Source organism: Microcaecilia unicolor, chromosome 7 (assembly GCF_901765095.1).
Source record: "Microcaecilia unicolor chromosome 7, aMicUni1.1, whole genome shotgun sequence".
Classification (NCBI taxonomy): Eukaryota; Metazoa; Chordata; class Amphibia; order Gymnophiona; family Siphonopidae; genus Microcaecilia; species Microcaecilia unicolor.
Window position 1 is genome coordinate 100,578,365 of NC_044037.1, and position 14,238 is coordinate 100,592,602.

Sequence of the window (14,238 nt, forward strand, 5' to 3'; positions counted from 1 at the left end):
AAAAAAAAAAGAGCAGGCTTTTACTTCGTGGCTGTTCTGAGGCTTTTTCCAGAGATTCTGGTTTTGTGCAGCTTGACCGGAGCTCGTTGACTCGGTCTTCTGAAGTGAGAGTGGTGCCCAGCTCCTCCGGGGAGGTCCCACGGATGCCGTTCCGAACGGGGTAAGTTTTGGCGCAAAGCCGCCATTTTATTGCCATATTTCCATCCAGTCGGGCGATGGCTGCTGAGGGAGTTAAGCGCTGCTCCCGTTGTGATAAACGTAGATCAGCAGCGGGGCTCTGTAAAACGTGCTTCTTAGACGCTCACGCTAGTATGAGCATGGTGAGCGATGTTTCTTCCCGCTCAATGGAGCTGGCAGCGGGCACCATTTTGGAAGCGCCGCATGTCTCGACCCTCGTGGTTGTGGAGGAGTCTGAGTGCAGGGGGACGCCTCGTTTAGAGGCTGCCAGAGGAGCTTCTACATCCATTTCTCCTAATTCGGAGGCGGAGGGTCAGGGTGAGTTTTTCTCCCCTGAGTTTGTGCTTTTAATGCATAAAGCCTTCATGCTGAAAAGAGCTCTGCCGCAGGTATCTGACACTGCGTTGCATCCTGGCTTTCCTCCGGGTGTTGAGGCCCTGGGATGGCTTCAGATGTTATTTCCTCCCCCGAGCATTGGAAACACGCTAAACATAGAGGGTAAATTCCCCATCTGAAAGTGGCGCATATCCTTCCCCCCCCCCCTCCCCCATGGTCGGGCTGTGGGGAGTCTGAGGGGTGTGTGGCAGGCCACTGGATTTGGATGATCCCAATGCGGTCCGGATTTTCCACCACGAGAGCTGCCAGCTGTTATTACTGACGCCTTGCAGGCCCTCTCAATTGATGATCCTGCTGAAGGCAAGACCTCCTCTGTTAATCAGGATAGCGAGTACTAAGAAGCCTACTCGGGCCTTTCCGGTGCATGACTCTATCCAAGAGCTTATTTCTGCTCAATGGTCTGACACTGATGGGCCGTTAAAAGTGGGCAGGGCTATGGGTCAGCTTTACCCTCTGCGTGAGGAGCACTTGGGGATGCCTAAAGTGGATGCTTTGGTCACAGCGGTGACAAAAAAGACCACTCTCCCAGTAGAGGGAGGGGTCGCTTTGAAAGACATGCAGGACCGGCGGCTGGAGTCCGCGCTGAAGCGGTCCTTTGAAATTGTGGGCCTTGCCTTGAGGGCGTCTATTTGCAGTTCCTGTGCAGCCCGGGCATGTCTTTCCTGGCTACAGCAGGCGATGGAACAGCCCGCCGATGGTGCGGGTACCCTTTCTGAGGTTGCCCCGCGGATAGAGTTGGCCCTGTCATTTTTGACTGACGCCCTTTATGATCTGGTCAGAGCTTCGGCTAAACAAATGTCTGTGACGGTGTCGGCCCGCTGCCTTCTTTGGTTGAGGCATTGGGTGGCTGACATGACTTCTAAGCAAAGGCTGGTGAGGTTACCCTTTCGGGGCCTCCTGTTATTTGGAGAGGAATTGGAGAAGATTGTGAAAGACCTTGGGGAATCTAAACCCCAGTGGTTACCTGAGGATAGGCCGAGGCCTTCTTCCAAGGGTTCTGTGTTTCCCTCCTCTTCCAGACCTCGCTTCCGTGAAGCTCGCAGATATCGCCCGGGGCGCTCTGCTGGGTTTTCTCAACATACCCGTTTTCAGCAGAGGAACTCCTTTCGCTCGGACAAACGTTCCGCAGGGGCCGGTTCAAGACCTGGAGTTCAGGGGCGTCCTCCACAATGATGGGACGCCGGTCCACTCCTCCATGCCTGCAATAGGAGGACGTGTTTCCCTCTTTCTAGAGGAGTGGACCAAGATTACCTCGGATCAGTGGGTCCTGGACCTGATCAGAGAAGGTTACCGACTGGAATTCGGTGCCCCGTTGAGAGGCATGTTTGTGGCGACCCGATGCGGCACTGCTGTAAAACGGGCGGCGGTAGAGGAGACCTTACAAGTCTTGCTCCACCTCGGAGCGGTGGTCCCAGTGTCTCCCACCGTCTCCCGCCGAACGCGGCCGCTATTTCATTAATTTTGTCGTGCCTCGAAAAGGCGGGTCTTTCAGACCGATCCTCGACTTAAGAAGAGTCAACGAGGCCCTCAGGGTATGACATTTTCGCATGGAAACCCTGCGCTCCGTCATTGCGGCTGTACAGCCAGGAGAGTTTCTCACGTCTCTGGACCTAAAAGAAGCATATTTGCACATTCCTATCTGGCCTCCACACCAGCGGTTCCTCCGCTTTGCGGTGTTGGGAAAACATTTCCAGTTTCGGGCCTTGCCTTTCGGCCTAGCCACAGCTCCCCGTACCTTTTCCAAGGTAATGGTGGTCGTAGCTACCTGCCTCAGGCGAGAGGGTATCAGAGTTCACCCTTATCTCGACGACTGGCTCATCAGAGTGGATTCGGCAACCAAGAGTCGTCTTGCCACAGCCAGAGTGGTTACAGTCCTGCAGGCGCTAGGCTGGGTGGTCAATATACCCAAAAGTCACCTGACCCCCCTCTCAGTCTCTCGAGTATTTGGGGGTCCGGTTCGACACGGCCTCGGGGTTTGTCTTTCTCCCCGACGAAAGGTGCAAGCTTCAGAATCAGGTCCGTCTGCTCCTGCGGATGCCTCGCCCGCGAGCTTGGGACTTTTCCAGCTACTGGGGTCGATGACGGCCACCTTGGAGGTGGTTCCTTGGGTGAGAGCGCATATGAGGCCTCTGCAGATTGCCCTGCTTCAGCAATGGTCTCCGATGTACCCAGGAATATCAACGCAGACTAAAGTTGCTCCCTGCGGCCTGGCTCAGTATGGAGTGGTGGCTCTCCGACAGGATGCTGCGCCAAGGAATGCCTCTTGCGCCTCCTTCTTGGTGCCTGGTGATAACAGATGTCAGCCTTTTGGGCTGTGGAGTGCATTGCCAGGGAAGCTATGCTCAGGGTCTATGGACACCCGTGGAAGCGGGGTGTCCATCAATCGCTTGGAACTGAGAGCAATATTCCAGGCTCTTGTGGCCTTTCAAAAGACTCTGAAGGGGCTTGCTGTCCAGGTCCTGTCAGACAACACGACAGCGGTGGCGTACATAAATCGTCAGGGAGGCACTCAATGCAGGGCCTCAGAGGCCGCTCAGATTTGCCACTGGGCCGAGCTACATCTGCAGCTTCTGTCGGCAGCTCACATAGCAGGTCAGAGCAACGTGCAAGCCGAGTTTCTCAGCAGGCATCAAATCGACTCGGCGGAATGGGAACTGGCAGAAGAAGTTTTTCTTCAGATTTGTGCCAAATGGGGGACTCCCGGTATGGATCTAATGGCGTCAAGTGCAAACGCCAAAGTACCTCGCTTTTTCAGCAGAAGGAGAGATCCTCACTTGGCGGGGTTGGATGCTGTGGCTCAACCCTGGCCCTCGTGGCTCCTGTATGTGTTCCCGCCTTGGCCCTTGATAGGGCGAGTCCTACTGCAGATTCGACAGCACCAAGGTCTGGTGATTCTCATCGCTCCAGGTTGGCCAAGGCGTCTGTGGTATGCGGATCTCCTCCGGATGTTGGTGGATGCGCCGGTTCATTTGCCCCTGATGCCGAACCTGTTGGTTCAGGATCCGGTGTCTATGGAGGATCCCTGCCGGTTTGGTCTTACGGCCTGGCTATTAAGAGAGCGCAATTGAGAGACAAGGGCTACTCTAACAAGGTCATCTCCACTCTCTTGCAGGCCTGCAAGCGGTCCACTACTGCAGCTTATGCTCGGATCTGGCGTGTTTGAGGCGTGGGGTGTTTCAAAGGCGATCACACCCACGCGGGCTACAGTCTCGACAGTGCTGGACTTTTTGCAGGAGGGCTTACAAAAAGGCCTGGCTTACAATTCCCTGCGGGTGCAAGTGGCAGCGTTATCATGCTATCGAGGGAAAGTCGCTGGCTTGTCCCTTGCTGCTCATCCAGACATTGCCCGATTTCTCAGAGGGGTGCTTAGGCTCCGTTCTCCCGTCCGGCCTGGAACCTGGGGCTGGTGTGCCCCGCCCTCGTCTGATGTAACGTCCTGTTTCCGCGAGGGCGGGGCACAGTGAGGGAGGGTCTGAAGGAAGGTGATCCTGCCGCTTTCACACGGAGATGAGGCGCTGCCGATTTGAATGAAGGGGGCCTGGTGGTGGATGGAGGGGGCCTGTCAACGGAGCCGAGGGCAGGCAGGTGAGACCGGGGACTGCAGCGCCAGCAGCCTGGGAGAAGGCGAGAGACTCCGGCACCGGGCCCCCTTGGAGGCCTGGGAAATTTGTCCCCCATGCCCCCCCTCTCGGCAGCCCTGGAATGAAGTACTCCATCCCAAAGCTGTTTCTTGTAACCAAAATGGCAAATTCCAGGCACTTGAACACTGAGAAAGGTCCCTCCTTCACAGCCTGGATTGCCATCTGTCAACAACCGTAACTGTATGATAAACTAATATATGAATTAAAAGGCCAAGGGACCTTTTTCATCAAATCTGGTCTAGCATTCAGTGGCCTGTGAAATGTTTAGTGTCTGTATTTTCTTTCCCCTTTTTTCCATGATAGGGAAGTTAGGTAACAAGTATTTCAGCATAATCAATCTGGATTTCTTGGCCAGTTAGTAAGAGGTTTAAGATTTAAGGAGAGAGCTGGGGAGTAGGAGAATGCTGGGCAAAGTATATAAATTCATGGTCATTGTCATTGGTACATTAGGATGCCATTTGCCTTCGTCTCTTAGCTACCTTTCTGATCCTCTGTTGAGAGCAGAAGTGATATTGATAGTGAGCTGTTATGGCAATTCATCACTTCAGAAGAAGATTATCAATTAATGCTGGAATCAAAAGAATGTGCCCTTCATTTTCAATTACATTTCCCTTATTGTTTCAAAAGGGACAGAACCTGAAATTGTTTTTTTTCCCATGTGTCGGAAAGAGTCTGCAGTCTACAACATTGACTCCAACCCAAAAACAAAATTGGTAAAAAGTAGTATTGAGTTTCACACCCCTACGAATCACTAGAATTGAGTGGCACTCTACAATGGTGCTATACTTTCTGGTCTAGTTAATAGGAAGATGCCTAGGTGCTTCCATGCAAATGGCTTCTGCATCTCCAGCTCTGTGTGGCAACATCGTAGTAGAAGAGTGGAAAAACCCTGCCATATCTAGCAGTTTGCACACTTCAGTTTAATACTTCTCTACTAAAAACAGCTACAGCTGTATAACATTCTCAGTAAGCCCAATTTTACTAAGAAAAGCTGGATTTCAGTTCCCTGCATTCCTCATAAGTCAGCTTGTACCTTACATAGTAGATGACAGCAGATAACATGAACAGGTTCATCCAGTCTGCCCAACAGTCACAAACATTATCAATTCATGATTAAGCCAACAATGAATATGATATAAAATACTTAATCTTGGTCTTTCTGAGGCATAGACCATAGAAGTCCCTGGCACTGTCCTTATGTTGTAGCCACAGCATTGCCATTAAAGCACACTCCAGCTCATCCCAAACTGTCTTTGCCATATATGGGACACAGACCATACAAGGCTGCCTGTCATTGGCCTTAGTTCTTCATCCACACATGGAGCCATTTAAGTTTTGTTTTATCATACCATCCATCTTCTAATTAAAGATCATCCATGTTCATCCCATGCCTTTTTGAATTCCTCATCCAAATATCTTTGCCCATTATGGCATTTTCTGTTAGGAACTGCTTTTCTAAAGCTGCAAATATAACCCCATTACATTACATATGTCTTTTTTCATGCTATATGAACAGGTGGTTGAAGATAATGCCAGCATTACTGGTTGCTCAAGAAACACGATATGGCCGAGCCCTAGCGAGCTGGAACGGAGTGGGGATGGCCCATTAATGCAACTGGAATCGTGAGTAGAGTGTCACAGATATTCCAGGAAGCTGGGTGAGGTTTTGAAAAAGCAATGCTGCACACTTGCCCTCTTGATTCTATAAATGGCACTCAGTTACATATGCAGTTGCTTAAGTGGTACTATTCTATAGCTATACACACATGTAAATTACTTCAGTGGCCCTTCCTTGGTGATAACTATCAATAATTGGCCTTAACTAGCACTAATTGGCATAACATACACGAGTTATAACCCTATTCTATATAGTGTGCATTTAAAGTGTCTAATATGTAGCTGCAAATGGGGGTGTTCACATGGGCAGGTCATGCGCGATTCAGCTAATCTACCATGCACTGCATAGAATGCAATCAGTAATACAGAAAAGGTGCTGTATTAAGGCATGTGCATTTACACCAGCCATGGACACCATAAGTGGTTACTCCTAAATGTTGGCACATAAATGCTGACCGGCACTAATATTCTATAATGGCACTTACTTGCTTAATTGCTGTTGTAGAACTCACAGGGGTATTCTATATATGGTGACTAAAGTTGCACATGCAATGCAATTGTTTAACAAACCAATCAGTGCTGATAACTGGCCACTAATAAGCAATTATCAGCACTAATTAGAATTTACATGCACAACTTTCTAAGCATATTCTGTAAAGTGGTGCATGTAATTTCTAATGCATGGATCTCAAAAGGGAAATGGCCATAGGAGGGGCAAGGCGTGGATGTTCCTAAAAATTACGGACACTGTTATAGAATATGTCTGATCCGCACCTAAGTTAGGCATAAGCATGTGTAAATGGTCATGCCTAAATTTTAGTCAGAGGGCCAGGCGCTACATGTATTCTATAAATTGTGCCGAACTTTAGGCAAGATTTATAGAATAGCACTAAGCACGTTTTTTTTCCGGCACCATATGTTGAATCTGCTTCTTAATGCATAGAATTTTGGCACCTAACTTTAGGCAACCTTTCTTGACCCTTTTAGGGACTATATCATAAAAGTATAGGAGACAGGCTTTGTGAATAAGTTTCTGCCCCAGTTGGGCCACCCTACACTGAACATGTCTCATACAACAAAGCAAAGTTGCACATCTGTAACGTGTTCTCCATGGACAAAAGGCTCCAACAGCCACACATGTGGGCAGTGTCAACACCGTACAGTCCTTGTCCAACTCGGAAACCTCTATCTATAACAGGTGTACATCTTTGCATGTCGCCATGGACAAACAAGATCACAACAGCCACACATATGGAGACTCTCAAGCTGAGTGTTACCACGTACAATAATCAGCCCACTGATAGTGGTGGAGGTGGTTGGTTGAAGCACTATGACTTCAAACTGTCAAGTACTGTTCTTGCAAATTGACAGATGATGTTTAGACTAAACAATAATGCTTTATAAATGTACGTAGAGATAACAAAGTTACTGCTTTGCATATACCTTCTGATAAGGACAAATGTAGGTCAGCAAATTAAGTAGTTGTTGCTTTGAGTTTATGCACTATTACTCTTGGTGCAGGAAATACAATGAATTTCCTACTGTTACACTAAAATAAATCTGCTATCGAATTAGATAAAGTAGGTTTCCCTATCAGTACAGCCACTTTGCTAGGAGTGTAGGAGAGGAGCAGTTTGAGATGGCCAAGTTGGAGAGTTGTCCTTGATAGATAATTTTTTATGCTCTTTTATAGTCTAGTATGAGTAGTGACTTTTGTAAATCATCCTGCTGAGGAGAAGATGAAAAATTGGCAAGGTTATAAAATCAATTGAGGTGAAACTGAGAAATCGCTTTTGGAAAGAACTTTGGATGAGTGCGTAGCACTGCCTTAATGGGAGAATAGTAGATGCGATAGGGAAATTGCAAGCTCTGATCCCCTAGCTATCAAGCTTATGTTCTTGCTACCTGAGATCCAAGGAATGCAGTCATCGAAACATAGATTTAATTGTTTAGAGTACCTAGAAAAAGACCCGCTGAGGTGGAAGACAGGTATTCAATAGACCTTTCGTGAATCTGACAACAGATGTTTTGCTATACATAATCAAAAAAAGTGGTTAGAAAAAGGCCACTATTGCAGTAAGGCAGTGGTTCCTAAACCAGGTCCTGGAAGTACCCCAGCCAGTCACCTTTTCAGGATATCCACAATGAATATGAGAGAGATTTGCATGCAGTGGAGGCAGTGCATTCAAATCTCTCTCATGAATATTCATTGTAGGTATACTGAAAATCTGACTGGCTGGAGCACCTCCAGGTCTAGGTTTGGGAACCACTGCACTAAGGTGAACTTGAATAGATTTTGTACTTAGCCAAGAAGCTTATATAAAGAGTTACAATAATCCAGACAAGGAATGATTGAGAAGTTTTAGAGCATGCTTATCAAAGAGAGAATGGACTGTTGAAGTCTCAGGATGAAAAATGATCTTTTCTCACTGTTAGAAATATGTGGGTCAGTTCTCATGCATCTACGCAAATGATATGAAAGACAATATCCATAAGCCTTAAATTGATTCAGACTTAGTCCACTACTGATAAGTCAATCTGCAATTCTGTATCAGCTTTTTTGAAGTATTAGAAATTAATTTAAATGAAATTTGAAGCCATTACAGCTGAATATCATCAGCGTAAATGAAAAAGTAAAGCCTAATGACTGAAATAAGAGTGCCAAAAGGTACCAGGGGAATACATTGAAAAGAAAAGGACCTAATAAGGTCCTGAGGTACGCGGCAGGCTAATAAGTTGAAAGTGGATAAAGACCAACTAAATTTTGGTTTCCACACTGAAACCGGCTCAAATTTCAAATTAGCCTTATGTCAGTTTTTGGCCAAAAAATGCCAGTGCATATTCACCTGAAACTGAACCCCCTCCCCCCCCAACAAAATCATCCCCCATCCATAGGCCTTCCTCGCCCCACCTCCAGGCCTACCTTACAAACTCTGGTGGTCTAGTGGCCTTGTCAGGAAGGAGCAATCCCCACTCACTCAAGCCCCTGCCGGCTCCGCATTCAAAATAACTGCTGTGACTTCCCGTGGCAGCTATTTTGAGATTAGAACAGGCTTGGGAAGGCTCCTTCCCAAGCCAGTTCTAATCTCAAAATGGCTGCTGCAACCTCCCACAGCAAATCTTGTGAGAGAGTGCCATGGGAAGTTGCAGCAGCCATTTTGGCTGTGGAGCCAGCGTGGGCAGGAGCGAGTAGGGATTGCTGCTGCTCCACAGAGGCCACCAGTGTTTGTAAGATAGGTCTGGGGGGGGTGCTACAGGTAAGGGCCTGTTTTTGTTGTTTTTTGGGGGGGGGCATGCCAGTAGTGTTTTTGGCTTTGCCAGAAACCACATGGCGAGTTTCAGCCATAAATTCAATGTTGGCTGAAACAAAAAAAAAAAAAAAAGATTTTGGTCACCCTCTAGAAGAGAAAGTATACAAGACCAATGAACCCCAAAAGACCCATTATCTAGAAAGACTTGGAACCATGAACTAGCAGCAATACCAGAGTTTTATGAAGTGCTGAGAACATATCAGGTTTCAGGTTTATTAAAACTAGATATACCTCCCTAAAGAATTAACTTTCAGGGTAGTTTACATAATAAAAATATACTCATGAACAGAGGATACTTATAACTAAATCACAACTATTACTATACTCCAAAACATCATGTTAACTATATTAAATTAGCTTTATTTATCATAAACATAGTTAGTGTAGACCTTAAAAATAATCATTCAAACCTTACACATACCACTAACACCTCTCATTCATTGCATTTAGCACTGTATTTCATAGAGCTATTTCTATAAATAACCTCATTGTTATATGATACAAAAATATATAGTCCTTCAGTTGGATCAATTGCAAGATATCAATTATGTACTTTCATAATCAAAGTTTTTATATAGTCTGTATTAATCTTCCGAAACCCATATCTTCATATAAAATGAAAGATGTTTCACCAAACTCCTTATGATCCAATTGGAATTTGTGTTATTTACAAGAAAAGCACATAAACAGCAGATTCACAAATCTTGTCTCTCATAGTTATTTAAATCTCTGGTACTAAGGTTTTTGCAGTTGGACTAACAAGCATAGAGGGGCATAATCGAAGGGGATGCCCAAGTTTTGCTGAGGACGTCCTCGCAAAACGTTCCGGTGGAGGTTATCGAAACAAGATGGACATCCATCTCTCGTTTCGATAATACGGTCGGGGACGCCCAAATCTTGACATTTAGGTCGTCCTTAGATGGTTGTCCCTAGACTTGGTTGTTTCTGATTTTCGGCAATAATGGAAACTAAGGACACCCATCTCAGAAACGACAAAATGCAAGCCCTTTGGTCATGGGAGGAGCCAGCATTCATAATACACTGGTCCCCCTGACATACCAGGACACCAACCGGGCACCCTAGGGGGCACTGCAGTGGACTTCAGAAATTGCTCACAGGAACATGGCTCCCTTACCTTGTGTGCTGAGCCCCCCAAAACCCACTACCATAGCCCTTACAGGTGAAGGGGGGGCACCTACATGTGGATACAGTGGGTTTGTGGTGGGTTTGGGAGGGCTGACATTTACCACCACAAGTGTAACAGGTAGGGGGGGGATGGGCCTGGGTCCACCTGCCTGAAGTGCATTGCACCCACTAAAACTGCTCCAGGGACCTGAATACTACTGTGATGGACCTGAGTATGACATTTGAGGCTGGCACAAAAGATTTTTAAAGATGTTTTTTTGAGGGTGGGAGGTGATCCCCGATTCTCTCTGGTGGTAATCTGGTCTGTTCGGGCACCTTTTTGTGCTTAGGACGAAAGAAAAACAGGACCAGGTAAAGTGCTCATCAGGAACACCCTTTTTTTTCATTATGGGTCAAGAACGCCCATGTGTTAGGCACGGCCAAGTCCCGCCTCCAACACGCCCCCTTGAACTTTGGTCATCCCCGCAACGAAAAGCAATTGGGGACGCCCAAAATCGGCTGTTGATTATGCTGATTTGCTGACACTGTGAGAAGGACGCCTATCTTCTGATTTGTGTCGAAAGATGGGCGTCCTCTTTCGAAAATAAGCCTGATGTCTCTCCATTATGTGTTCCTCAATACGGAGCCATATTTCAATATCTTCATCAGGAGGAACAAGATAACACCCTACAAACAAAGGGGCATTCACATAATCTAACTAGTCTAAATATTATACAAATGTTGACTCAATGCCTATAATCAATCAATATTACATTTGTACTGCTTACCAGAGGGGTGACTTCCAAACCTTGCCCTTTGCTGAATCCGATCCAAAGTCAGAATACCCAGCCTTACTACTTCCAGAATTATAAAGGAAACAGGTGCTCACAGCATGTGAATGAATCTCCAGGGTTTTAATGACAATCACTACTCCACTTCTAAATTTAAGCCCTTGGGGGCCACTGTGTGCCAAGAAAAACTAAGTCTTTGTTCCTGGGTCACTAATATCACCTCCTCTCCTTAAATTCACTTGAAATAATGCCGTGAAGCGCAGGTCATCAACTGAATGACCCGCCTCCAACCAGTGAGCTACTAAGGGAGCTTCTATTCTCTTATTTCTAATGTTGCTTAAATGCTCAGCTATTCTCTGATTTTCTTTTTTGTCTGCCCAATATAGTACAACTGGCAGGGGCATATTATACAATATACCACCTGGTGAGTAATGCAGGTGGTTTTGTTTTTAAAATTTAGTGGTCCCCGGGATAGGTAAATTATTAGTGGTGAGAGAAAATTTGCAATACACGCATCTCCCACAAAGGGAGTGCTCTCCATTCAGCAGATCAAATCATGGTGCTTTCAGATGTTCACCAATATTGGGCTTACATTTATACGCCACCTTCGGGTGTTCTTGAAGCCCAGAGTGCACCGCCAAAAGTTCTTCTACCCAAGCAAAATGTAGGAAGGAATCCTCCAGTGAGTCCTCCCATCAGGGGCGTAGCTACGGGTGACCCAGGCCCACCCAAACTATACTCAGGCCCACCCAGTTGTCCTGATAGGATGTGCGCTTTGGCGCCGAGCCTCCACGACGTGCAGCGTTTCGGTAGCCAGCAGCCCTCCAGTCCTCCTAGACTTAACTTTTTTTTTCTTAATTAGGGTCCCCTTTCCTGATCTAGACCTGGCCAGTCTAGCGCTGCACTCCCACGACGCTACTCACTATGAGGTCTGTTCTATCTTCACTCTGGATTCTGCTGCTTTGCCTTGCTCCGCCCCCCCCCCCCCCCCCCCGTGTGCACGCTGGCGCCACAGTGCACTGCAGACCCAGGAAGCTGTGAAACCTGTAATCCTTTCAGCACAGAGCAATTTTCTACCAGCAGAATTTGCTTAGGAAAATTCCTTTGAAAACTGCCTTAATTTCTGCCTCCGCTTTCTCTTTATCCTTTCAGAGGCAAGTCTATGTTGTTTCTTTCATTTGCAAAGTGACCTGGTGCTTAAATTAGTGTTGCTGGGGCTCCTTTACTGTGCCCTCTAGAGCAATATCAGCCGGTTCTTGACCCTCCCCCTCCCTGGCCCTGACCACCCTCAGCACTGCCCTGGGGCCCCAGGCCAGAACAGGCATAGGAGCCAGCACACACAGAACGGAGCAGGGTGCTCGAGTCTGCACTGCCTGCCACCACATGCAAGCCAGCTGTCCTCCAGGTAAAATAAATAAAATGTTTTAATTTTAATGTGTACAGTGTAATGTTGGCTGGTGGTGGCTTCCTGGTGGGGGTAGGCTGTTCACTGCCTAGGACAAAAAAAGGTATGCATAATCATTAATATACCTTTTTTTGTCCTAGGCAGTGAAGAGTCCAAAATATACCTTTATTTTGCCCTAGACAGTGAAGAGCCCACCCCCCACCCAGAAACCCACCAACAATAAATTTTAGTAGTGACCAGGTTAAAATTTTAAAAAGGTTGTAAATGTTGGTGGGTTTTTGGGTGAGGTTGGTCTCTGCATTGCCCAGGTTCAAAAAAAAAAAAGTGTTCTAAATTTAATGTAGGCAGGTCTCTGGGTGGAGGTGGGCTCTGCAGGGACCAGGACATTAAAAAATATATATATTTAGTGCTGGTGTCCTTTGGGGGAGGGGGGAGGAGATGACAGACCATGGGGGATGGCTAGGGGGTAGGACAGGGCTGACACTAGGCTACAGGGAGGAGTGGGAGAGGGGGTAAGGTAGGGCTGATGCCTAGCTATGGGATGGATGGTGGGGATGGTTGGGGAGGAGAGGGTAAGGTACAGAAGGGAAAGGCTGATGCTAGCTAAGAATGGACTTATGCCTGGTCAAGTTTGATATGGCATAACATAACTATATTTAAAAATATTTTTTTTCCATTAAATATGTTTGGGGTTTATGTTGATGCAGGACAGCTGTTGGGCAGAGAAATCCATCATCAAGTGCATTCTAAGGCATTATTTTGTAGTATGCCAAGAAACACTACTCATGCTTTTTATACATAGTGCCCACCCATGTTAGCTCTGGGCCCACCCAAAATGTCAGGTCTGGCTACGCCACTGCCTCCCATATTCTTTTTGTGCAACTACAATTGGTAAAATTATTCATAAACATTGGAGTGTTTTTGCGGTGCACTCTGGGCTTCAAGAACACCCAAAGGTGGCTTATAAACCTAAGGCCAATATTGGTGAACCTTTAAAAACGCTGCGATTTGATCTGAATGGAGAGCAGTCCCTTTGTGGGAGATGCGTGTATTGTAAATTTTCTCCAACCAGCAATAGTTTACCTATCCCAGGGACCACTAAGAAGTTTAAAAACAAGACCACCTGTGTTACTCACCAGGTGGTATATTGAATAATATGCCCGTGCCAGTTGTACTATATTGGGAAGACAAAAAGGAAATTAAAACAGAGAATAGCTGAGCATTGAAGTAACATTAGAAATAAGAGAATATAAGCTCCCTTAGTAGCTCACTGGTTGGAGGCGGGTCATTCAGTTGATGACCTGCATTTCACGGCATTATTTCAAGTGAATTTAAGGAGAGGAGGTGATATTAGTGATGCATTAGTGACCCAGGAACAAAGATCTATATTTTCTTGGCACACAGTGGCCCCCAAGGGGTTAAATTTGGAAGTGGTGATTGAATCTCCAGGGTTTTAATGACATTCACATGCTGTGAGCATCTGTTTCCTTTATAATTACGGAAGTAGTTAGGCTGGGTATTCCGACTTTTGATCGGATTCAGCAAAGGACAGTTTTTGGAAGTCACCCCTTTGGTAAGCAGTAAAAAATTGGTTGATATAGGAATTGAGTCAACATTTGTATGATATTTAGACTAGTTAGATTATATGTATGCCTTTGTAGGGTGTTATGTTCCTCCTGATGAAGATAGCGCACTACGGCACTGTATTGAGGAATACATAATGGAGAGACTATGCTTGTTTGTCCAACTGATGGAACCTTAGTACCAAAGATTAA